This window comes from Dermacentor albipictus, chromosome 4 (genome assembly GCF_038994185.2).
Source record: "Dermacentor albipictus isolate Rhodes 1998 colony chromosome 4, USDA_Dalb.pri_finalv2, whole genome shotgun sequence".
Lineage (NCBI taxonomy): Eukaryota > Metazoa > Arthropoda > Arachnida > Ixodida > Ixodidae > Dermacentor > Dermacentor albipictus.
This window is the reverse complement of record NC_091824.1, coordinates 115,066,879-115,094,154: the sequence shown is the minus strand read 5'-3', so window position 1 is coordinate 115,094,154 and position 27,276 is coordinate 115,066,879. Positions and strand designations below refer to the sequence as shown.

At 44.1% G+C, this 27,276-nt stretch overlaps 1 long non-coding RNA gene across 1 annotated transcript in view; it reads left to right on the top strand.

Moving 5' to 3' along the window:
* Positions 1-27,276, top strand: part of LOC139059305 (uncharacterized) — a 152,439-nt gene that overhangs the window by 31,802 nt on the left and 93,361 nt on the right. Inside the window, exon 2 of the long non-coding RNA XR_011514056.1 lies at positions 20,973-21,088. This is a non-coding gene — a long non-coding RNA (uncharacterized lncRNA). The remainder of the gene's footprint in view (positions 1-20,972; positions 21,089-27,276) is intronic.

Sequence of the window (27,276 nt, the reverse complement as noted above, 5' to 3'; positions counted from 1 at the left end):
GGAAGCCGTTCACCTTGAAGAAGATCTTGGGACCATGGCCTCGCATATCGCAGCTACAAAAGGCCACAAAAGCGCTGCTGCGATATTTGAAAGCGACCGGATTGAGTGAGCGCCTGTGATTCGGACTGAGTGACCGACTGATAGCTCCAGTGGACTTTCTCTTCTTTTCATCTTTCCGTCCCCCTTTCCCTTTCCCCAGTGTAGGGTAGCCAACCGGGCTCAGTCCTGGTTAACCTCCCTACCTTCCTTTTATCATTTTCTCTCTCTCTCTCAGGAGAGGGAATTATGTCATCTGTAGGAAATATGTCTTTAGATAATGAGCTGGTAGGGGGATGTCTTTTTATTTTTTGTGAGATATTGTTTTGTTTGTGAGTGACGCTTTTCGTAATACGTGATTTGCCGCAGTGCCACGTAAGCGAAAGACAAGAACTGTTGAGCTGCGGAAGCGGTTATGTAGCAGCGGATCCCCAAAACTACTTCTCGAGCCTAGTCGATTCACCGACACTAGAAGTACTCATTTTATAACAATAATTCAAACCGTTGTCCCTTTCGCAACGGAATTTTGAACGAAAAATACATCACTGAGAAAACATTTCTGTCCACTGTGTCTTCAGTTGTTTATTCAAAATACATTACAGGCCCGAGCAATGGGCATCGGGTAAGGGGAGCCTCAAAATATCCCATGCTGTAGACAGCATACAAATATACAAATAATAAGAACACTTTATACATAAATATAAATGAAGAATCGAGTGTACGCAAGGTCAAAAATTATCAGGGAAAATGACATGAACAGCAAGAATGCAGACAAGCAGTTATATGAAGTAAGAAATGCGTGTTTAGATTGTGACAGAATTTCTCTTCCTTGGTTTGGCTACCAGGATATCGGTAAGATCGTTCCATCAGCGAAGGACACATGGAAGGGCAGATGAATTAAAAGCTTTCGTTTTATTGCAGCTGCGCGTGAAAGAAACGTGATTACGTAATCATCATGACTTGACTCGTGTTTATGTATAATGCGACTTGATCTGACGTTTGACCGTCTTCGGAAGCACCTTGAAGCACATCATCGTTATAATCCTTCAATGACTGAGCACTATAGTCGCCAACAGTCTGCAAACAAAGGAAGCCCGATTCCGGAGCCAACATTTTGAGCAGGGGAATTGTCGGAATTGTCCTCGCCAAGCATATGTCTCCGTTATCCCCATAGACAGACATTATTGACTGAACATTGGGTCGGGACTTCGGCATCGTTTGTTCGCGCTCTGTTCATTCCTTGAACTCTTACAGTGCTACACTGGCTTCGAGTCTTGCACAGGTCACAGCTTTAATGTTTTACAATGTTTACGTTCGTGCACTGCGCCATTCGCAAGCTATGCTGATATGCGAAGACCAAATTAGGCGGATGCACAACGCGACACTTCGATGTAGCCATGTTACGGAAACGAAGACGATGAGCGATGATTATTGATGGAAGAATGATAATGAGATGTTTACGGCACAAGGAAGTCTAACTTATCTATAAGTACATTTAAGGAATCTGTCTCCCTTGTGTTAGATTGCGCATAACCTATTTGGGAAGATTGACCGAGAATGTACACGTACTCAGTGGCACACATAACCTAGTGACCCAAGAGTGGGGTTGTCGAGATATATTAAAGAAAAATATGAGTACCAACGAAGCCTTCAATATTCCTTCAAAAGGTCTTTTTGCTTTAGAGATGCCGACACTATGTAGAGATGTGCCGACACTATATAAAGGTTTGATTCGTGATTCGTTTTTTTTATTACAGAGAAGAAGAAGAAAACTTTGTTTCCTTCTTCTTTCTCCTTTTTCTTTGTGGAGGTAGCGCTCCGCGGAGGGGAATCAGTGAAGGAAGTCATCGTCCCTTCTATGTGGCGGACGTGTTTGTACCAGGAGTAGCCACAGAGTCTAGCACCGGTCTTAGGTGGTGCGGACCAGCCGCGCCGGTGCAACGCATTAGGGCGGGGCGGGGGGAGGTGTTGGTAGACGTGACAATATGGCGTGAGGAGAGGGCGCATGGGCACTGCCAGCGAGGATGCTACCCGCATACCTAACAGATGACGTAGTCTGATCTATGCCTAGTGTGATGAATGATTGCGTCATTAGGAAGAGTGATGATCTGAGATTGTCGCATAAGAGACTGTGCGGGGAAAGAGCCTTGCGGAAGTCTGCAGGAGCATCGGGCATTCGTGAGCCTCTTTGAGTCGAACGCAGCGTTTCTTGTGGTGGCCAGTGTGAAAAGCTTTGGAGGAATAGACTTCTAGCCACCAGAGTCAGGCGCTAGGTAGGTCGACAACATGTGCTAGTGATTTACCTTGTTTGTTGCCTTCTGTACTCTGATTGCTGGGAATCCATTCCGAGATAACCAGGAGGTTTGGATGAGAAGACATTAAGTAGTGTGCTCACTGGTACTGCATTATTGCTCCTCTGGCTCGGTTGCATGACAGGCAAGAGAGCGAGCAAACCAGTGAGAGGTAGGAAAAGAAAGCTTGCGTTTATAAATTAGCTCCAGAGCGCCAAGTGCGCTATTGGAGACCAATATCGGTGACCTAAAGAATCGTGTCGTATTTTGTTGCTGCATGAGCGGCTTTGAAAGTTTTGACGAAGGCCGTAGACATTGCTGATGATGCGCAGCCGTAAAGGTATTGTTCTACCAGAAAATCCAATATTTTCCATCTACGATATTGCCCCCGCTCTGACCGAAAGTACAATTTCTGGTTACGAAGAAAGGTAAAAATTGGTAGCAAACTGAAGCAAAGAAACCGAAAGCTTCACTTACGCTTGCCACATCAGTGCGCCAAGGTCATCTAGGAATGATAGTACAGTCTTAAATAACCAATCGGGCGGGGGGGGGGGGGGGGGGGGGTTGCCAGTTGGTCATGCGGCGTGCACAGAAAGTGGTCGAAGGAAAATAAATCGTTTCGGGTGCTACCATTTCAACAACCACTACCAGCAGTCGCAGCAGTAGCAGCAGCAGAATTCCGACTTGGCACACCGAACCGCTGCTTCGAAAACAACGAGCAGTGCACAATGGCGTGACTAAAGAAGGGCAGTCTGGGTCCATGCGACGCTGCCTTCGACGTTTCCTAGATGTTATTCCACTTTTTTATTCGGCTTATTGCACAAGTCCTGAAATTGGAAAAAAATTGCCTTTTTTTTTACAATGTGACAAAATACAGCGTGAGAAAAATGAAAGTTTGAATACCTCGACGGTACAATTACTGCGCTAGTCTGAGTGTACCGAAAGCCCCGACGCAGCAATCTTGAGCAGAAAAGAAGATATTTCGTGATTTAGAGTAATCTGCGCAGGAAAGTCGGCGCCGTTCCTGTTTCTGTTCATGGCGTATGCAATACAATAAAACGATTTTAGCTAGCAGCCCACTTTGGGCACATTTCTTTTTTTTTTTCTGGAGGGGCACTTCGATTTAAAGCTGGAACATTAAACTGGACAACTGTGGGTTTGTATTTCATCTTTAGGACTTGCCTTGCGCCGGCAAAATGTCGGCGCCAAATTCAGCAAAAAGACTACAGGAAATACATCTTTGAAAACAAGACAAGAAAGGGCGATTTGTTTTGCCGTTGTGAAAGGGAAACGGAGATATTAGCAGCAGGTCTAAGCACAAAATGTTTTGTTCTTTGCATCATTATGCCTTATCACACCTACCAGCGCGTGGCAATATAGTTCACGGATGCAGTGTTTCAAGCAGTACAGGAGCCATGGTTGAACGTAGGCCTCTGGGTCGGAACACAAGGCACACTTTATTCGATAGCATCGGGTATAGTAGTAAGCGACGCCCGTTAGTAGCAGATGTACGCAATAACATGGTTCATCTGAAGTTAAGCGAGAAGAAATTGTTCTCAACACGGACACACATGTGGTGAATGAGCCCTGGTTCCATGTCACAGTGCTTTGGTGTGAGTGTTTGCTTCCCACTAAACGTAATGTGAAGGATACGCGACTAATACAGCCCTGCCGATACAGTACAAGAGACGTATTTCTTCGGGAACTCGGGAATGCACGCAGAAATGTTGTTACCGATTAAGCACGACCGCTTGCCGTGGCTCCACCTGGCCCTGGCCCCACCTACACACCTGGCCCCAGCATAAACGCGGGAAGTTGGAACATTTTATTCATGAACGTTTCATCATATATTTACATATAGTCATTACAAACATTTTAGGCCCAGTGGCACGTTGCGATAACTGATCAACTGATCGCATGTTCAAACGAAGAACGTTACCATACATGTAGGCCCTTCCTGATCCCTTACAAAAATTAATTTCGCCATTAAGAAAGACTACGTCCCTCAAAAAACACGGACAGTGGCGCCCGTGGGCACCTACACGCGCTGACATTGAACGCCTTCCAATGCATGTGCGACGGATATTGTGAACTATCGTAGCACCTCGTGTCCTCGTCGAGGTTTTGCGGACACTGTACACATGCGTAGTGAATAATCGGCATTGACTGACACACAAGTTAAAAGTGGAGCCAGCGCCAGCGCCTCCTGGTGCAGCGCGCAACTCTTAAGCCTACTTTATGATGACTGTTGTACATAGTTGTACGCTTAGATGTACATAAACGCTAGTGACGGCATTGGGTGTGAGAACGTAAAGTGGCGCCACCTTACAGGAGTGTGCCACTCAAGTGGTATGAGTGATAACGTGGCACACGCCTCATAGTTATGGCTTCCGGCACTTAAGGCGCTGCACAGGCTCCCTTCTGGACATTTTTGTAAACGTCTTCAGAGGAAAAAAGGTGCGAAATGGCTGGTCCTTGGTAACCTGCCAACACAAAACAATTTGCAAATGCTTTGCCTATAAAGAGTAAAAGACCTGCCAATGCCGTCTCTATGAAGCGATCGTAGGGAATCTAAACGAATCGTTGCAGGTGCGCATATCCGTTATTGCGTGATAATTTATTTTGCAGCGTAATATCCCGCGATATTCCGATTTATCACGCAATATTTCCATTTCGTTGCCAGCGGTACCATCGGTGTATGCTTTGTTCCATTTTTTTATCTGAAAGTATGTTTTAAAGATAGCCTGTGAAAGATATCACATTTCGTTATTTTCAAACAAATTGAAAAGACCATGTAGCTAATTAAAAAGATGCACTAATGAACTTTCTAAATTATTCGCTTCTTGAAATTGGGAAATTAAAACCAAGACAGGGAAAAAGTCATATCTGCCTAGCATAAATCCAGAGACTAGCAAAATTTTTTGAGATATTTGTCCCCAAGGTATGCTAAATCATGTATCGCCGTTGTATATAGTTATCAACTTTTAGCGAACTGTTAACACGAACCCCGATATATTTCGTACTACATTTTTCGAGACACAGAAGTGAAAACGAATTTTAGTATTTGTATTTCCGTCCTGTAGACGTGAATTCATGACTGCTCAATGTCACAATTTCAACAAGTAACATAACATGAGCAATCAAAAAGGTATGTAATCGATCTTTTCAATTATAGTTTTTGGGACGTTCCGATACGCCATGCAAATATTCCCCGCATCTTTGAATAACCCATCTGAACTGACTAAATTGCATTTTCGAAGTTATTAAAAAAAAGAATCTTCTCTAACTCGCAAATAAGAAAAGAAAATGCGCAGCTAAGCCACGTTCTAAGGGAGTAGCAAAAACTCCTGGACTTAAGCGTGGTATTGATTCATGCCCAAAAAACAACCAGGAGAGCGGGACAAGGAAGAGCGAAGAGGACAAAGCAATGTTTTGTCGGCTCCTATCCCGTTTCTCTGGCAGTCCTTTTGTTTCTTTTTTTATGAGTGCGGTATATAGGTTAGACTTTTATTTGCACCATGCTATGGGCTTTAAGTAGCAGCATATGAGCATGTGACAATACACAAGCAAACATCGTTGCACGATTGCTTCCGGAACTGTTCGAAAATACTTTCGCTATGCAGCTACATACTTCGTCGCCCACCGATAATTTCATGCGAATGGACCTTGTCACCATTTGCAATGGTTAATTTCTTAAGTAATTGTTTTTAAGTAGCATTATTTGTCATAGCTGAGCTGCGAACCACAGCATGGCTAAGGTTTCCCTGGCGCAATTGAACATTCGTTCTCAGCCCCCTCATGTGGCGGCCGATGGCGGCAGCTGTGCCCCGCCGACTGCACCGCCATTCTTACCTGTGGTGGCGCTCGTCCCCAATATGTACCGTTGTGACGCTATATATTTATTGCGGTTTGATCACCCTGAGCAGTAACTGCAATGGTACTTTTAAGAGAGAGAGAGAGATGAAGTGGAAAGGCAGGGAGGTTAACCAGATATTAGTATCCGGTTTGCTACCCTACAGTGGGGTTGGGAGATTGGGGTTAGAAAGAAGACAGCGAAGAAAGGGGAAAAATGCACACACAGAGGCACACACAGGAATGACGTTCGAGTTAGAGACGTTCACAAAGGCAGGTAGATCGCAAAAAGCGTAGCGCTTTCACGGCCTTCTGTGACGTTAGGTCCTGTCGATGGTGTAGAATTCCGTCTTCCGGTAGTGGTCGGTCGTCCAGCTGATTGAGTCCGTGGCGAAGGGATTCCCTCTGTGGACTGCACTGTGGGCATCCGCACAATATATGACCAATCGATTCTTCATGGCCGCAATGGTCACAGGTTGCGGTGTCAGCCGTCCCTGTGTGGAACGCATAAGGTTTGGTACAAGCAACGCCCAACCACAGTCGATACAGAAGCGTGGCGTCTCCATGGCGAAGCTTTGAGGGGACTTGAAAATTTATTGTGGGATCAAGGGAGTGTAGTCGGGAATTCCTGAAATGTGGCTCATTCCATTGCGACGTGGTGCACTGGCGAGCAATCAGGCGGAGCTTCCGTGCTGCGTCAGTTCTAGAAAGTGGTATTGGTACGTGGTGGTCCTCAGTATGGGCGGCACGAGCAGCTTGATTGGCTCGTTGATAGCCGATAATTCCGCAGTGACTTGGAAGCCATTCGAAAGTTATTTCATGGCCTGCATCACTTATATGGTGCATCGTCTCTAATCTGAAATACTTGCTGTTAAGTGCGGTGCGTGTCGTAAAGGTGACAGTAGAGATCGCAGTGCCAACTTTGAATTGCAGAAAATCGTCCACTTTTGTGGCGGTTCATCAGCGATCTAATTAAGGGCGGTAAGGAGCGCTGCGAGCTCTGCTGCCATCGATGATGTGGTTTGAGTCGTCTTAAATTTCGTGGTTGTAACTATCGCTAGCATCATCATTGCCGCAGCGGAGCTGTTTAGCAGGGCAAATCCATCAGTGCAGCTAAGCGTAGAGTCACTGTAGTTCTCGTAAAAAAATTGTAATCTGTGCAGCCCATTACGGCAGACTCTGATGACAACTCTTCACATATACAAGCGTGTTTAGTGCTGGAAAGAGATATACATAAAGAACTCGTCATTTACAGTCTCAGGCCTTAAGTGCTCGTGAGGAAGAAAATTTATTTAAATCTTAATCATGCGGAAAAATGCGAAGTTGGGCCACATGATCTGATGCAACACTTGTTTTCCTTAAAAACAGTTTCAGAGGACACTGCATATTTAAAGAGAGACTGAAGAGAACCATCAAATGTGTTTAGACTGATAAAGTATTGTTTAAAAACTGCACTATGCTTAATTTCCCCACAATAGATTGATTATTAGAAGAGTGAAATGGAAGTCAAAGTTCCACTTTTTTAATATCTTGCCGAAACCTCTATGCTGGCACGTCAGTGTGACGTTACGGATTTTAAATTATATTTTTTTTTCGTGTTTGCACGTCATTTGCTAAGTAAAACTCACTTCATCTTGTCACGTCCAGTCATTGGCCCCTTTAGAACAAAATGCAGCCCATTTTTACCCATAATGAAATAACTGGGCCCTATAGCCGACGCTGTCAAAATCAATGACGTCCCAGTGAGCTGTTGTGAGAACGTCAAGATCGCGCAGTCGCCAGTATTCTTTCCTTCTTGCACCTTCTTCTGGCGTACCAAGCATCATAGTAAGATTGATGTTTTTTGGCATCGTAGAAGGGTAATCTACTAATGTAGTTGAAATCATTTTTTTTTCTTTAGTGTTCCCTTTATGGTTAGCAAGGTTAAACCGAATGTGAAACTGAGGCAGTTTGGCAGTGAACGTAAGAAGCAAACATGCTGCAAATGAGCCCACGTTGATGACCGAAAGCAGCAGTATTCCTCGCTATCCCCAACTTTGGAAATGCCTTCTCCATGAAGCATTCAAGTGAAATGCCCCGTTAATGATGCCTTCGTGCGCAATAGGATTTTCTAAAGCATTGAATGTCATGCTCATACGCAGCCAACAGAGTTGCTAGCACGCCACGTGCTCGTGGGGCAAATGAATTCGTGATTATAGCTGGTCGTTTAACGTGCGCCCTCATCACCAGAGCTCGAAGTACTTCACTCATATGCTATTCTCATAGAGCACGCAAGCGGAGAGCTGAATAGGCGTAGTCTTTAGATCTATCATATGAACGCGCTTTGCTATGCAAAGTATAGTTGAAAGGGCGTGGCAGAACACGCATTTATTTTAATTCTTTCGCACTCCCGGAGTTAGACTACACTTCGACAATCTTTAGACTGGTTTCGCGCAAAATCCAAAAGAAGCCGCCAGCCCTTTAAGTGATTAGATTGCATTCGTAGCGTTCACTGGGACATCATGATGCCGAACCTGCGGCGCATAATGTAGATCACCATTTTCCTTCCAGATTTCACCTCTCGGCACTTGCAGGCAAAATGAGAATGGCTGCTCATCACATATAATGTTGAACATATAGTCATTAGTCTTAGCGTAGGCCGCGTACGAGCGGCCTACGCTGAGACACGTCTCATTTCTTGAACGCCTTATGATGCGAGGCATAAAGGAGTTCTCGAAGTATTCATAAGCGGAACTTTTCTTTTTATTTCACGCTAACGATCCAGCGCATTTCGTTGTTCGTAAAATTCATGCGTAGTAACGAGCATCGGAAGCAACGCCTGCATTTTTGCGAATTTTTTTTTTTTCAGATTTGAAGCACTCACTGAATAAGCAGAAGCATCGATACTTGAAGTGCGTATGGTTTTGGGAGTAGAAAAAGCCATTAGTGTGAAGCATTATTAAGATCGACTTACGAGTTTCCTTCGTATACGGCCATCGGGGTAGTCTCCGTCCCAGCTTATTAATATTACGTGTGTGATCGAGATTTTTGAAACCGGGGCACCCGATGTAGCAAAGCGGTGCTCTTTTCATTAGGACATAGACACGTGCGTGATATGAGGGAACAGCCGCCGTACTAATTATTTTGTCGGGCGTGCTATAGTGATTTCAGACCAGACTTGTACGCATTGAATTACATGTATTTAATTACTTGTAATCTATTTGATTTCTGATAACATTGCAATTTCACGATTACTTTGCTTACTCGGTGATGGTCACTCTAATTACATGCAACCAATTACGTGTAAACAATTACGCTATTGATTACTAACAGACGTCACAGGCGACGCCACGTCACGTGTTATGGCAGAAACTACACGGTAGAACACCCGAGATCGTGCCACGTAGCAGCCTCATGGATATGCATGTTCGGGCACTCAAATCTGAAGGCTTAGTAGCTGTTTCCTCATCTTAGATGTTGGACCACGAATTGAGCCGGTACTGGTATGTCTCGATAGCGACGGCCACTTAGGAAGTTAATGCAAACGAACCACCTGTGGACCAGTTTGCCTCTCTTTTCAATGGCCCAACTGGTAGCATGGGCTCCAAGTGCAGGCAGTAATGAAGCGCTGCGCTTCACAGAGAACCGAGATGCTGAGTAATGGGAATCTTGTGCACAATAGGACATGTACGTACGTTACAAACCCGCCCTACCCATCAGCCTGTACAACGAGCGAGCTTTTAGTGTCGCTGCTGATGTCTTTACAAGAAAAACGAGGGCAGCTGAGCGACGAATTCTTGCAGCGAAACTGTGTACCTCTACCATCCAAGGAAATTTTCGTGTCGTTGGCCTGGTAAGCAAAAAAATCCCCATACGTGGGCCGATTCCGAAGATAGTGCAGTGCCGGCCCGACCCTCGGCGGAGGTGAAGCAGGCTTTAAGAACTCCCCACACGTGGGTCGATTCCGAAGTTAGTGCAATGCCGGGCCGACCTGCAGCGGAGGTGCAGTTCGCCATTAAGTGTTCCACATACACGGCTTCGCTGGTTATCCTTCTTCGCAGAGAGGAAGGGCACTGAGCTTTTTTTAAAGGAATTGTTAGTGAAGGTAATGCGTGGAGGATATCAGGGGAAGCACTGAAAGTGCCAGACCAGTGTTTATGTTTACTGCATCAGTGTAATGTTAAAAAACAATTCGAAGAGCAATAACGTAAAAATAATGGCTTACTTTTCGTAATTCATCTTACTTTCGTGGGACAGTAATTAGTAACTGTAATCAATCATATTTTTGGAATAAGTAACTGTAATCAGTTAGTTTCTTCCTGTAACGGGCACAAGTCTTTTTCAGACGTTTAGCATATGCGTCACGTCGCGCAGCTGCAATTTGCTTTTGGAACATTTGCCTTGTCTCCTGAGAGTGCAGTGAAATAAATTCGGTAGCGATTTAGCAGCAAATGCGTTAGCATTACGTCGCACTTATTTTAGGTCCCAGATCCATGATGTAAACCACGTTCAATAAATTGCACTGTTGTTCAGGAGTTTTACAGTATATCTTTCTTTTGTGTTTATGCGGCTGTGAAGGCCTCTGCCCTTTGAGCACTTGTCGCTCGGGCACTTGCTTCTAGACTGTTAGCCCCTTTATTGTTTTCCTTCTGGTCTCTGAAAGGTTCTCCTTCTCTTGTGCAGCACGAAGGAAGCCTTGAAAGTGGCCACGCCAGTTAAACGAGCTTTAATGTACCGCTTAACAAAGGCAAAACAACTCAGACTGCATTTCTATCTATCTATCTATCTATCTATCTATCTATCTATCTATCTATCTATCTATCTATCTATCTATCTATCTATCTATCTATCTATCTATCTATCTATCTATCTATCTATCTATCTATCTATCTATCTATCTATCTATCTATCTATCTATCTATCTATCTATCTATCTATCTATCTATCTATCTATCTATCTATCTATCTATCTATCTATCTATCTATCTATCTATCTATCTATCTATCTATCTATCTATCTATCTATCCATCTATCTATCTATCTATCCATCCATCTATCCATCTATCCATCTATCTATCTATCTGTCTGTCTGTCTGTCTGTCTGTCTGTCTGTGTGTGTGTGTGTGTGTGCGTGTGCGTGTGCGTGTGCGTGTGCGTGCGTGTGTGTGTGTGTGTGTGTGTGTGTGTGTGTGTGAGAGAGAGAGCGCGCGTGCGTGCGCCACATGACCGGCTTTCCACATTTCACATACCTTCTTTCCGCTTTGACACTCCTAATGCGAACGCATTCAAATACTCTGATCGTCATGTAGAATGTCGATGAAGCTATATTCCAGAGACAAATAATTTAAAAGCACTGTTTCCGCTTTTTTACCGTTGTATTTGCGCGCTGACCGTCACGACAAAGCTTAGCTACTTTCTCAAACTACCTTTGAAGGTTCGTAGTGAATGACAAGAAAATTAGATAGCAGGGGTGTTAACGAGGAAATTGTCTGGTTGGCTACCTTACACTGTGGGAAAGGAAAAAGAAGCTAGACACCGACAGTCAATTGTGCCATTGGAAAAGTGAGAACGCATCATTTTCCTCGATGCTTATTACAACATAGCTAGCGCTTTGAGGCGCGGTGTGACATTGCACCGTCTTCAGAACCAGCCGACTTCGACTGGTGCGTGCGAGATCACACGGAAGGCGTGCCGGTGCCACCTCGGTGGCCATGGTTCGAGCAATACGCAGCACTCGCAAGATGTTGCGTCTGCTTCAGTGGTTTCTTGCGCATTCAAGTGTTTTTAAATGTGTAAGCATTTCTATGCTTGCCCTACGAGAAAATGGTCCATCCGTCCCGCAACATGATGGTTTTCAACATCGCGTCCGCAGCAATGAGGGAATTCACCTTCGTGCTGGCTCTCACTCCAACGCGAACTACGCGGCGAGAACACAGCCCACCTGAAGCTGTCGGCACTCGTCGCACTGAGCCCCCTTCGAAGATGGCTTTCAAAATTGGAGCCCACGCGTGTCTCTTCAACGCGAATTCAGCGGCGAGAACAAACTCAACTGTCAGCAATTCGCCGCTCTCTGTCGCCAATCGCAGATCGCTTTCAAGACATGGCCCTCGTGGCCGCGCCAGACGCAGCCACCGCCGGAGTGCGATTGATCACGATTTGTAATGGTTCGACGCCCATGAATGAGGCGCTAAAAAGCGAGAACGGCTTATAATAACCGGGAAGTTATCAGCGCACATGGAGCCGCCCCCTGCAGTAGTTTGCTTGCCTCATCAATTCACCTGGCGCTGCCTTCCGTAGCAATTCGTGTCGCCATAGCGTTGTCGTTTGAATATTTCTGCAGATTATGTTTCATAATATTGATAATGACATAGGGCTGTGTGGAGATGAGCAAGTGGTGCAATGCTTACGCATACTTAGACAGTTCCCAGTGGAGTTTCTGTGTATCCTTTTTTTTTATTCTCCGGACGACCCACCGCGGTAGCCGTGCTGTTGAGCGTGAGGTCGAAGACTCAATCTCGGCAGCTGCAGCCGCATTCCGATGGGAGGGGAATGTAAAAACGCTATTGTACCGTGCGTTCAACGCATATTCAAGAAACCCAGTGGTCAAACAGAGCTGCGTGAAAAAAGAAAAGAAACACCTGAGGCAATTTATACAAAGTCAACATGCCGTAGCTGTGTTTTACTGAGACTGGGTTCGCTTTCACAGGACAACATCTGGGGAACCTATAGTTGCTGAGGATATCGACAATCAACAATTTCGGGAATTACTGTGAACATGTCTCCACTCAGTGACAGGATCCCAACAAGACCTCTTACCTCCTAAGAGGACACTTCATTCAATACAGGGCTCAACACTAGGGAAAAATGACAGAATGGTGCCGTGTTCGCCTTTCCCTCTTTTTATAAAAGCAGTAGTAAGTGCATTGTGGTCCTGGGTATTGTGGTAGCATCCGATATTTTTGGTCAATTGAGTCGTATTTTACGAAAGGTTGTTTAGAAAATCTCCCAAAGACATGGATCGAAGCAGTTCGGAAAGAAGTCAATGACATCTGTAAAAGACGACGTCCAAGATTTGAACAATACAGCTATCTCGAGTTACGTTTAGCAGTAGTCTTGTATAGGCGCTACAGTTTTGTACACTTACCGAGGCTGCAAAATGACCATGCAGTCAAAAAGTTCACCTTGAGTAGAAAACGTATAACGGGCAAGCTGCACTTGACACCGATGGACTCAGTAGACGATGATTAGAGATAATCTTGACGAGGTCGTGTTTTATTACCAAGGTAATGCAACGCTTACTATCCGTAATGTCTTCGCAATTTTTGAAATGTTCAGCTCCATGGTAAAGGAGCAGAATGTGGTAGCCTAAACGTCGTCATAAGTCTAACAATTATTTATGCCTTATGCGGTTACAATCATTCACTCTGCGGATAATTACTTTGGAAGCTGACCGCCATTTTTTGTTTAATTAACAGCTGGGAGAGCGAACATGAAATGCATAGTAGGAAAAGCTGCAAAACCGGCTGTGACGGTTTCGGCTGCAATGATACTGAGTGTAGTTCAGGAGTATACAAACAGAGGGTGTACAGAGTGGTGCTCTGACGCCGTTACGCTTCCCCAGTGGAAAACGCGCTCAACCGCGAAAAAAAGCTGTGTACCCAGTATGCAACCCACGTGACAGCTTCCTCGTTTCAGCTTACAACACCCTCTTTCTCTGGCAAATAAAGGAAAAAACTCACACCGCATCTGGCCTAGCAAGGGTAAATCACCCCAACTGAGTTTTTCAAAAAGTGTTGGCTCCATGTCTATGCGATACACTCTTTTGCGTATCGACTTCTACTTGAAGCGGAAAAATGCGATTGCTTCGGAAGAACACATTCCGGGACTTTTATAGCCAAACTCGCCAGAGTGCCTGGATTCTTTCTTCTGTTTATTTGTAGCTTTTTTTCTCATTCATTTTTTATGAAGTGTGAGATATCTCACTCCACCTCGATAAAGTCGCCGCGCGCGGAGCAGCTGAGATGCTTTCAAGAGAAAATAAAGATAGCTTCCATTTTATGCTATCCCACATTCGGCGTCACGCTTACGTCACAGAAAAACTCGGCCCAACCATGACTGCGGCCGGGTGCAGGTGCGACAACATCAGTCAGGCGCATATGTCAGACGGCTTTGTGCGCGTCCATACTTCACTAGAGCCTGCATTCTGCTGTCACCGGCACTGGATACGGGGAGCAGCTTTGTGGCTGTGGGGTGCTTTTGATCAAAACGTTGTGCTCTTGATCGAAACACAGTAGCAAAATCCCCTTCGATCAAAATGTTTCGATCAAAGTCTTGTGTCGACCATTCCTCCATTGAATTAGCTCGGACGCCTCGAGCAAAATGGTTACCTATTGCAAAATCGGTTAGCTCTTTCAGTAACTTTCCTTACACGTGCGCAAACTGTAACTAAATTGTGAAGCTGCCGGCCATGTAGAAGTCTGCTCCAGGCGTACTCTGTTCGGCTGAAAGCGGTGGACCAAACACGGCGTTGACAATCTGTCACATGGAAAGCTTTGACAAAAAAATATTAAAACAAGAATAGTGAAGTAGGAGCTTCCCTTCAAGCAAACTAGAAGCGTACAGCTGCATAGGCTTTGCTTGTGAGTGGCACAATTATTGTAGTAAATTTATTTCCAGCGAATGATGCGCGCTCCTAAGACGAGCAAATAATTAATTTCAGGTTAAGATAAAGAAAATTACAAGTTGATTTGAAAGTGAAATAGGTGAAGGAAATGAGAATACGGTCATCGAGAATTGATGAACACCTTGTGGAAATTCAAAAATTTAAAAACGGTATTTCATAACCGTTTTGCTCCCGTTCATGAAAAACGTGTCTAAAGGCACATTCATAAATAGAAGCGGAATTTAATATTCTCGAAGACAAGATTAAAGCCTAATTGCATGAAAAAAGTGGTGAAAATTGAGTGAAAAGGAAAAAAGTACGAACGCTGCTCGAATCCACGTCGTCTTATAAATTATTTTGCGGAAGCGTTCGAGTGCCGCCATCTCTGGCGTAACACGTTGTAGTTTTCTCTCGGTAACAAGCAAACGCAGGGCACTACAGTCTACTCGTATGGGTGAAAGCTGTTGTGCGGCTGCGTTCCATGTTTCATGACCGCGATCATTTGACGTGACTGTGCTCCAAGCTGAGAAGAAATTGTTCATCTAACGCAGCCCAAGATGGAGTTCTCCATGAATTGAAAATAAAGTCGTCCATAACACGGAAACATCTATGAAAAAACAAACACATCTTTTATTTCGCACTATTAATCATATCTGAAAACAGAACAGATATCCTACAGAAACACTGCGATATCAGAGATTTTTTTTAGAGTGCGAAATCGATGGCTTGGATACTCACCAATCAACTTGGCATCCGATATGAGCTAAGTTTTTTCGTAATTATACGCGACGGGCATTTTGGTGCTTCCCGTCACGAACGCCGTCCTTCGTCTTCAGTGGTCACTCAGCATCGATGACACTGTACCGATTCTTAAGCGAAGTGTTTTAACCAGCTGCTTCGATATTCTACATAACTATAATCGAGTAACGGCGCGTTCTTGGATCAACGCCTTGGCTTAGCAATATTCCAGCAGCGCTATTTAAGTACAGCGAATTCTTGAGTACAGGCGCGATATGCTGGAATCCCTTACGCTTAAGAGGAGCTTTAAGTCGAGGTCTGCTTTTCGATGCAGCAAAACTGACAGCTGGGCAAGTTGGTACAATTTCATACTGTGGGTTGCAGAAAACACACACGAACGAGGAGGAAGAAACGAATAAAACGAGCGCAAACTCTCAACATCTTTTTTTTTACTGAGGATATTGTTCCTCATACAACAATGATGATGGTGATAATGATTCATTGGCATACCGTTCTAAACGGGGCGATGATAAACAGTAGCAACAACACGCGTTGATGAGCTAGTTGGTACATGACTTCGAAAGCAAACAGCTTTAAGAGTCGCACTAAACCAAAAAACGCGTGGTGCTCCGTCTTGTGTCCCGTTCGTAACGCTGTTTGGTTTCGAAGACATTCCCCTAGCCTGCTTAAGCTAATCAATTATGTTATAGGTATTTATCAGTCTAGCGTTTCTCTCTGTGTGCCCCTAATCTTTTCTCTCTCCTTTAAAACTTCTCTATCTGGTTTATATAGTTACATGTGACTGTAACTGATCTAGTACTATAAATTTCTTGTCTGCCTTTTTTCCACCGATACTGCCAACGTCTCTTATTTAGCTCAGCTGTTCACAGGTTAATGCCCAGCATTGAATTCCAGCAGATCTGGCAGGTGGGCATTTCCCAGGGGCCTTGTTGGCTGCTATACCTTCGCATTCCATTAGGATGTGTTGAGTTGTCTCCGGAATTTCGTGCCAGCAAAACACATGCCTCACGCTGTCACAAGTATTTGCTGCGGGATTTTTGGTCTTTAGACAACCAGCTCGGTCCTCAAATAGCAAGACCTTTGTGCTATCGTAGAGATTTTCTTTTCTAATTTCTTTCTAGCCATTCTTGTAAATCTACAATGTCCTGTTTGTTTCCATTCGTTGCGTTCAGTTTACTGCCTGTTTCTCTCGTACTCTCTTTGATGTCTCCTGACTGCTTATTTACACGTTGAATTACCATTTGCTTGAATGCCAACTTTCTTGAACTCTGCCTCTATTCTGTTGCGCTTTTGAGGTACAGCTATTCGTGCACTTTAGCCGCCCACTTCTTTGCATTGATGTGCCTTAGTCTTAAAAGCTAACTTTGCTCTACGCTTCTCTGACTTCAAAACAAGCCCAACCCATGTCACCTTGCACTGCCTCATTCGTGGTTTTAGCGTGAGCTCCCAAATCCAGTCGGCCCACCACCCTATGCTTAATCTCCAACCCCGACAAGGTTTCTCACTTATAGCACATGATTATATTTGCGAACGTTAGTGCCGGTACCATTACACTTTTTCAAATTTCTCACACCACCTCGTATTTATTGCAGCCAGAAATTGATCTATGAATTATTACTGCTGCATTTCACTTCCTTTCAATTTTTACATTATCTTGGTCGGCGCTTGAGCAGGTCTTCGTTTATGTGTACACCCAGCTATTTATACTATTCTGCAATGGGTAATACTTCATGTTGAATTGATACCACGTCATTGCTCGGCTTCAATGAAGATAACAATTTTTTATTTCTCTGTGCTAAACTTAAGGTCTAGATTTGTCACTGCCTTGCAACTTATACTTTCAAGTCTGTAAATCCATTGCATTGTCCTCTTGCATATCGCTTACATAAGCCCAGGAGCATTCTGTTGAATTTTTGCCTATTACGGATGTTAGATTAAAGCTTAGTTCATCGCTTTCCCATCGCCTTTAGATATTCTTAACCCAAAGCATGAACGCCAATGGAGCCAGAAAATACACTTGCATCGAAAATAATCTTCGGGCATTCATGACGATAGTGATTTATTGGCATCCTCTTTGAAACTGTGCGATGAAAAATAGTCACCTAGCCTGCTTGAGTTTAATCAGGTATGCTGTACATGCTTTTCATACTAGCCTTTTTGTGTGCGTCTCCGTAATCTGTTTTCCTTCCATCAAAACTGCTCTATGTACCTTGTACAGCTATTTATGCTTGCAGAGGATGAAACAATCTCTTACAAGCGGCACCCTGTGGTAAAAAAATTACGTCAGAAAATCACCTGTGTACATTCTGTCAACCAAGAAAGGTTTTGCCGATCTAAGCAAATAAGTTCACACGTCACCTGTACAACCAATATTGTGCCATTTGCTTCACTTTCATGCAGCCGTGTGTACGCTGGCGCACCATCATGATGGCTAAATGGGAGATATTGGAGAACGGCTGTCACTGAATAAGAACGGCTAAGTGTCTTTGTTTGCGCATTGTGGCGCGTATAGATGATCTCCCATGTTTTGGCGTAGTTGTGAAGCACCTACGTGTTGCTAAGGGAAGCATCAGGAGTGCTTTGTAAATATATTTGCACGTGGAGAATGCGTGGTTGGTTAAACACACGCTCATGAAAACAGAGAAGAAAGCAGATCTGGACAACGCAAGTCTTTCATAGACTGATCTGATGACGCGATTGTTCTCACGAATGTTTACACGTTCAATGACTCTGGCGTGAAATAGTCGAAACGCTCGTGCTATAATAAGGAAGCCTGACTGTTTCTGTGACAAGAAACATGCGCAGTTGATGCAATGCAGTGCCTTAATTTCCGGGAGCACAAACGCGCATTTCTAGCCTACTCCATTTGTGTTCTATTGAAATGGGTTCCAGGCCTTTCAGCAGAATAAATAGAAATCCGCTTTTCGGAATGCCGAGCCTTGAAAGCATCACGACATGTGAAACTACTGAGCAAGAAAGATGTGATAATGAAAAAAGAAAGGAACATTTGTATTGTGCTTCATGCCAACGCGTCTGATGCTTTTGGTGCAAGTTTCAATTTTAGGTGCTGTCCCAGTTTATCAGTCGGAGATGACTAGGTTGTAGGACTGATAAGAGCATAGGGACTCGTTATCAAAAGCTAACGATGAAAGAACAAGAAAGGAAACACAAGGGGTTTCTCATTCAAATTCACAAGAAATGAGTTTTTTTTTTATTTCATAGATATGCGGTTCAATAAAATAAGTAATAAAACAACAAAAAGAAAATGTAAAGGTGGAGACAATCATTAGAAGTGTTTCTTCAGCCAGACAAAACACTGGAGCTGGTGCCGGAAGCGAATCGCTCGAATTCCATTAGCGGCGCTGCTCGAGCACTTCAGAGCCGAGCGGGTATAGGAGAGAGGAGAGGAACGAAAACTCCCGTAGCATCCCTCAATTTATCTCGGGTATTCAGAAGTGACACTAATGAAGAAACGGGCGTTCAAAGGTCACGACTTTTTCCTTATAGAGAGCAGGTTTCGTGGGGAACTCGGTAATCACTGACCATCTCACTTTTGTCCTTCAGTAATACTGTGGTTCTTGTTCATCAGCACAGTGATACAAACAAAAGCGCTCTTAGGTCTTGAAGGGATCTTAAAATAAAGATAGTTGTTTTCAGAGAGAGTTCTCCTAAACAGTATTTTCGTCTTGCGCTTCAGTGCGTCGACAGAAGTTGTTTACCGGCTCGCATGGTGCTCATCGGTGACGTCAGTCTCACCTTCAGTGAGCTCAAGTAAGTGCAGCGCAAGTGGAGATAAGTTTCCAGGAAACTACTATGAATGCCCAGAACTGTCAGCTGAAGCCAACGACGGCTGCGGTTACAGCAGCACAGTTACTGCTTTTTGTAGCTGTAACTGCAGCCGTCGTTCGCTTCAGCTGACAGTTACAGGTACAAAAAGCTGCGCAGACTAGACGCTGATATGATCAGCGGGGGAGATGACACCGTAACGAAATAGGGCTGCAGTTTCACACTGATCACGATAATCATGATAACAAAGTATTAGACAGCTACGCAAAGTAAGATTCGTGGTTTCATCGGTCGTATAAATTTCAGTAAACATTCGCTTAATGACTAAATCCTTTCAAACTTCTCCGGTGCTGGGTGGAATGAACCTGCGTTGGGTACGTATATTCAATCTCTTCTGACTATGTATTCAGACACGCACTACGAAAGGATTTCACGGCGCGTTGCTAGATGGTACAGCGTGGCCAGAGGAGCCCAGAGGCAGTGCACAACTCGTACATGACACGTTTGGGTGGTTGCAATACGACGTGTCGCTACATTTCGTCGATGCTAATACCACTAACGTCAACAGACATCCTGGCATGTGGCTTCTGCCAGATTTTTTTCTTTGGCGATATTGTGTGCTGTCCGCAAGATCGTAGGACCACGAACATATTCCGATCAGTGCTAGGTATCCCCGTCATGCGAGTTGTTAGATACCAACAATGCGACTCGTCTTGTTATTTTTAAATATTATTTACACGGCCATCCAGGTAACTTATAAAGAAGATTACCATCTTCTCTTCTCGTAACGTACAGCTCCGCGCATCCGAAGCTGCGTTTCAGCCAGCCTTCAATGCAGTTTTTCGAGGGGAACCGAAATTCGAATAAAGCAACACTTTCACTACCAAATAATGTCATTCTTGCTCTTACTTTGATGCTGAGTGACGGAGGGATGTTTAGTGCGCTGAAGCACAAAAGAAAAAAAAATGTGGTTTTGCTCACAAGGCAAGGCTCAGAAACATCCAAGATAACCGCTCATTCGGGCTACTCAAGTCCCTAGGACCAAGTGTCCAATGATTTGCGTTGCGCGACTGAAGTGCGCACTAGTTGCTTTTAGAATTACAGCCCCGCGGAATAGCGCCGCACTGCTTCGAATGCGTCAACTTTCGTTCAACTTCCATGGCGTTCAGCCTAAGTGCCGTCGAAATGCTCTTCCATCTCTTCATTTCTTTTTTACCCTCACTTGGGGATATTAGTCTCATTTGTCCAATCATGAAGTGGAAAAGAAGTCTGTCAATTCGACAACGTTATTTCGGCAGCCACAGCCACAATGCTTCTGATTCAGTTCTGGCTTCCCAGAGTGAAGAGATATCTGAAGACATCTATCTTCGATAGATATGGACTAAAAAGAAGGGGGGAAGACACCTCGCCAAAAAGGAAGGAGGAAAGCTTGATTCAATGAAAAAAGCTAAATACAGGCATCCATCGACTACAGCACCGCTTTAATGTATTTGCGTGCGCTAACTATGAATCCGTCTTGTTTGCACCGTTTCATAAAGATAATAATAATGTAATGAAAGTGTTAGCCGCTTCTTTCGCATTTCATTATGAAAAACTGTATTTGCAGATTTTGAATGGCGTCAGTATTCTTCAAGAGGAAGTTATAGCTCGGAAACTGCTACCCAAATACAAGGGAACGGACAACCTGTGTTTCTCGGCAACCACCGAGTCAATATTCTTGAGGTATGTGGCATCTGGAAGAAAGGTGACATCTAGTTACTTTAACTAACACATTTTTTAAAGCTTTCAATATTCTCTTTTTTTTTTCAAGAACTCTAGAAAACGGCAAAAGAAAGGAACTCATGTATCACGTTCGCAAATGTTGTTTTCCAAAAGCATTTCTGCCTTTTACACGTATTTGAATTGGAAGTTGAAGTTGATCCCAAGCGAAGCCTTCCGGTTGAGTATACGTTATTTCGATGCTTGTGTATTTTATTCACTGCTAAATGGTCAACTTGAGCTATAGTTAATGGTTCAAATATTTTTGGTATTGCATGCTCTAGCGTTGATGAATAAAATTATGGACAAAATGCGATCGTAAGCCAGGTGGCGATCTCTGCTATGATAGCGTTGTATGACACAAAGTTTTCATCTTGAAGATGGAAACCGCTATGTAAGGAAATGCAAAAAAAGACAAACAAACAAAGAAACAACAACAAAAAGCAAAGGCGCTTATGCAAGTAAATACTTATTAAAGCAGTCTGCTATTTATAAGTAGCTTTACTTTAATACTTATCCGTGATTATTACTACAATACTTGATTCTGGTATAAGTTCGTATGTGAAACGTCCAGATAAATGTACCTGAAGCAAGGTGGGGGACGGCGCAAGTTGGTAATCCATAATGATGGATTATAAGCTTGGAAATTAGATCAATGAGTGTCAAATTTGACGAGTATTTCGGGAATGAAGAGCTCCAGGACAGTCAAACAAAGCGAAGTTATGTTGAAATATGATTGTCTTAATATTTCATATATAAACATGTAGTAAACCATTAGCCTTGTATCAAGTAAATTAAGTTAGAAAATTTTTTCTAATGCCCTGATTGGTGACTCTAATTTGCTTGGAGGATTATGGTCGTCAAAGGGCGCTTAAACCACCTTTGGAAGCAGGTTTCGCGTAGCTAGCATAGCGTTTTAATGTTAAAAAAACTGTTAGTTTGGCTTTGAGGACTATGTGTAATGGTGTACATGAAAATGGCTCTCAGTGAATGAACGTCGCCATTTCGAATTAAATGAAAAGATTTGTCATCATTGATTAGGCACTCAGGTTTAACAACATATATGCATTTCCACTATGTTACTTGCCTGTGACTCACATGCGTTCAGAACACAATAGCGCTTTAAAAATTAGCCACAGTGTCCGCTTGCTCCGACTTTCATAGCGGTTTGATCTTAGTTTTATGCTTACCTGCAGGTTTTATTTCGAAGACACTTAAGACATCAAGTGTGCTACAACGTAAATCTGTTCCAAACTTTTCTATTCCAATTCTGCCATTAGTCCTCCAGGATTGTAAAAAAAATATTAGTGCCACCCCCACTTCGCCTGTCTCTCATGCGGCGTCGCGAAAACCGCTAAAACGTACCATCTGATATATTGCGTGCACATTGATTATGCATGGTTAGATGGAACGAAGGAAAAACGGTTATTTCTGATTGCACGCCTTCTTTGCCATAATACTCCGTCATTGATCAAGTGTTTTGGGGCTTCGCCCCCTTCGCCTGTCTGGCACGCGATGCCACAAAACCGAGTCAAAGTGACCCGTACGCGTTGAAGACGCATTAGTATACCGCACAAAACGGATTTTTTTCCTGAATAAAACGAGACTACCCCGTTCCAAAAGGAATAGGAGATGGCTGCCAGCCGATCGCTCTGGCACTGGCTACTCGGAGCTGCCGGATAGCGTGGATGTGATAAAAATTGTTGCGTGGCCGTGTAACGTTATTGAGCCCTTTCGGCACGTATATGACATGGCTGTGCTAACCATTCTTTGTTGAAGGTCAGGTCTGGTGGCATTTTTAAAGTTCCATCGCACCCCGCCGCGATTTTCGACCAGCCACAGCAAGCTGAGTAAGGGGAAGCGGATCAATCGAAGACGCCAGCACAACCATCTACATCCGGCTATCTACTTTCACTGCGCTGGTTCAGTCCTATCGAACGCTTCTCCACTTGAGCGTGCTCTTCGCCTCTTTTCAGCCAATTCTATCAGGAAAATTGCGCCATGTAGGCAATGCTATTCGCTTGTACAGAAAAAAAAGGTCATCTTCTATAAAGGAGGACCGCGTTTGATTGGGCTTTCCAAACAGCGCTGCGGGTTACCGTCCGATGGTTGCGTCAATGGTTACGTAAATTTGACGTCAGGAGATTGGAATAAAAAGAGATTGGAATAGGTTTACGTTATAGTGCCGAAATTCTGTGCCGCCTTTCGCTGCCCTTTCATTTATTCACGATGCCTGCGAAATCGTATCAAGATTCGTCTCATTGGCTTACACGGGATACGCGATTATTCTGCAACGATTCATATAACACGCCAATAAAGCAGTGCCTTCAAACAAGCCCCGTAGCTTTTAGCATTGTGCTCATCCCGTAGCAACACCATGGTGTCGCGCTGTCTCGGCCGAGGCTCGACGGATGGCCCGCTTCAGTTGTAGCTTGTTTGAAGGCGCTCTTTTCATGCGGGTGGACGGTTAGTCACGTGATACCTTTCATTTGTTTTCCGCGGGCTTTCTTGTTGAGCTGGGAAAAAAAAAATTAACGGGCAATAAAGCATCTAGCTGAAAACATGCAATATTTAAGTTTCTTTCAATTTACTACCATTTCTTCATTTGCAGCCCGCCATTCAGAGCGGTAATTAAACATTAGCTCGTTGAAATTAAGTCATAATTGATTGCCATGAACCAGAATATTTCTGGCGGTTGCGCTACTCGACTGGGAAGAATGTGCACTTGGTCAAGCACTCGGTGTAGAACGGCCCATCTCCTTTAAAAAAACGCGTTGCGTCATTGTTGGGGCACCCTGTATAACGGAAAGCTGGGGTTAGTTTGGGGATGAGGCAAAGAAAGGGTGAACAAAGGCGCATTCGAAACTGCGAAATTTTTGGCAGGAGCACACCTACATACTGAAGAGTACTTCTTTGACGTTCTCTGCGCAAGAGAACGGCATCCTAAAACGCACGTATGTTGTACGGCTTTTTGACCTCGCTTGGCTTATTTTGTTTTTCGTACGTTCACAATTGAAAGTAGGCATTAATTTGATCTCTCAGGCCCATATAAAAGTTCGTGCATGAGTGATCATGCAATAAACTTTACATGCACGAGTGCACCACCCTTCGTCCTTTCTTTGTCTAGTCACGTACTTAGTATCATTGATGGTAACCACGCCCCATCGTACGGTTAGCATAGGATCCGCATTATTTGCACAAGTAACTCATTTGCATGAAAACACGGGGAATGCGGGAGGTGGAAATTCAAGACGATGAGCAAAACAAGAACAAGGTGAAAGCAGGAGCCAACGTTTCGACAAGTGCCCCTTGAATAAGACAAGTCCTCTTGTCGAAACGTTCGCTCATGCTTTCACCTTGTTCTCGTTTTGCTCATCATTTGTATGAAGTGCGCTTATGTCATCTTGCTTCAGTCTATCAGTCTTCCTACTCGCCTCTACGCCGTGTACCTCGCGGTCGACTACACCGCAGGTAAAAAATGCTTGGTCATTTGGTCTTTCACAACGGTTTACGTGCGGTAGTGTGTTCAGTATAAGTTATTCAAGGAACAACCAGGTTTCTAAATTTGCTAGAAACGTAATTATCAATGATTATAAAATAAAAGTCACATTGCATATCTCTCACTCAAATATATTTGCGTGATTCTTTTTCTGTTTAGCGAGCAATGCGCAGTTCTTGCTTCTCACGTCGCGTTTTACTGGCTCCATGTCGGAGGTCAGGTAGGAGTTCATATGGCTGCGGTAGTGAAAGACAACGGCCTCATGCTGCAGCGCTGCCAGCGCGGGAGTAGTCGCTGGTTAAGACAATTTAATTTGGAAAGAGCATGCTAGCAATGTTATGTGACTATATAATGTTATCTAGAATTGTGTACAGTTGTTTAATCTTTGTACAACGTCGCAAACAATTAAGATCATGTGAATAGTAAGCTTGTCAGGACTGTGCACTCAAAATCTCCTTTGAACAGCCAGCAAGGAGACCCCTAGAACTTTCGAAGGGTGTGAGAAATCGATTACATAGCTTTGCTATCTTTGATTTATCAGCGGCTCAGATTGGCGTACATCTGCGAAGGCTTTTTTTTTCGTAACCATCGGTCTTACTTATGGTTTGCGCGTGGAATCCCGCGATTCTACCCGCTTGCAATCTCCACAGCGTAGATCTATGACGTCACCGCGCCAGAATATTAGGATATTAATAGCTTTCTTTCTGACTCCGTAAGGACTATCGAACGTTGTTTACCTGTCCTTATGGTGTTTGTAATTTAGCTGCTCATTTACAGCGAAGTATGTCCTGCATTACCACGATTAATATTAGCACCGCTTGCGCGTGATATAGGGGACTGCCGCACTTCACGTGGCATAGGCCCGTGCTTGAACGATGGTATACAGTCCGCTCCTTCGATGTTATTGTGGATAACAGCGCACACCGGGACAAGGACAGGAAATGATGAGGACAAGCGCTGTGTCTTTGTCTTACCATTTGCGTTCGTTTGCTGTCCTTGTCCCGGTGTGCGTCGTTATTCACAGGAATATGGAGCACTTGCTAGCCTAGCTTTTTTCGACTGCAAACCTGGCTTTTTCGACTGTTTAACTCTACCTTCAACCATATCGCAAAGGCAGAAACACCAGAGAAAGCGTAAGAATGTTGACGAACAATGGTGTCCCACGGAAAGTTTAGGTTACGTAACGAATGTTTGAAGTACTGTAGTAACACTGGCGCTGCTCTTACGCTGTGTGCAAGACATAGTTTTACCATACCATGAGCTAAGAATGTGTTTCAAAAAGCTAACAAAAGGCTTGCCTAATAATTTATTCTAAAGCTTAGGAAAGTTCCATAACTTCACTGCGTCTACTACCATCTAAGTACAGCAATACGCAGTTTGCAAAATGACAAAAGCCTGCATTGCATTTGCATCGTGGCTTCTGGACAGCTTGGTAACACGAAAGCTACCTTGCAAAAGTAGCAGTGAGTGGATTGCGGCTTTCTAACATTTCACAACTCATTGTGCAATCTTTATTAGTTGTTAGCTGCCGAGCAACGTATTCACAGAATACAGAACGCTTTGCATAGCAAGAATGAAATGACATGGAAATGCCAAGCAACGAGGTTGCCATTTAAGATTTCTGATGCAAAACAGAAGGAAAAAATGGAAAAGGAATGGAAGGAAAATAAGACCGAAAAACGCGAGTAGGTGCGTTTGGGGAGCAATATTTCCCGAGAGACAACTACAATTGCGCATGGAAATCAAAACTTTTCCAACCGGGCGCGATGGTTGCACTAGTTGTGACTTCAATGGACAAGCCAGCCAAGTACGGCGGAAAACCTGGAGAAAGCCGCTTGGGATAGCAAAAGAGGCCTTTTGTGATAGCATACTGTATATATTATTACGATGGGATCTGCTTGTTTGTAGAAGGAGATGAGAAATGGGTCACCGTAACACAGCTGCTTCAAAGAGAAACTCACTTCGTGCTCCTTTTCACCCGTTCTTGCTCTAGCGTTGCCCTCCTCCCTTCGCAGACGAAGCCCGCTGTGCGCGTTACTGATAAGTGGACTCGGAATCACGGGGGTTGAAAGCGTTTCAGGCGAGCTACGTGAACAAGTGGCGTCTTGTTGGAACGGTAACCCTGAGACGAGCAATTGCACACGTCACTTCAGTTAATCGATCGGGGGCGTCAAAAGGTCCGTTGTAGCGAGCTAGAAACTTCTGGCACTGACAGCCCTTGCCAAGGAGCTTCCAAAGCTATACCATGTGTCCCGTGTAGTACGACACATCCGTTTTGCCGTGAATCGCAGATGACTTTGCAGCGGTCCTGTGATGCCAACGTGTGGAGCTGAGCTGTGTGACGGGCGTCCTCAGCGCGGCAAACGGTCTGAGCGAGAGAAGAGACTACGTAATGTGTAAAGTCAAAATAGTGTCCAGGAAGCTGCAAGGTGGTGGAATATAAAGAAAATAGAAGGGAATGTAGCCCGTGGCTTTATGCTTTGGAGGGCTATAGACGTACTTTATGAATGGCAATATGTCATCACATTTTTTTTGTGTGTGTGTGATAGGGTGTGGTTATTAATAGATGAGAAGATGAAAAATGGGTTGCCCCGTGGACATTTAGCTGCTACAAAGACCGGCGTACTTGTCCTCCTCTTCATCTGTCCTTGCT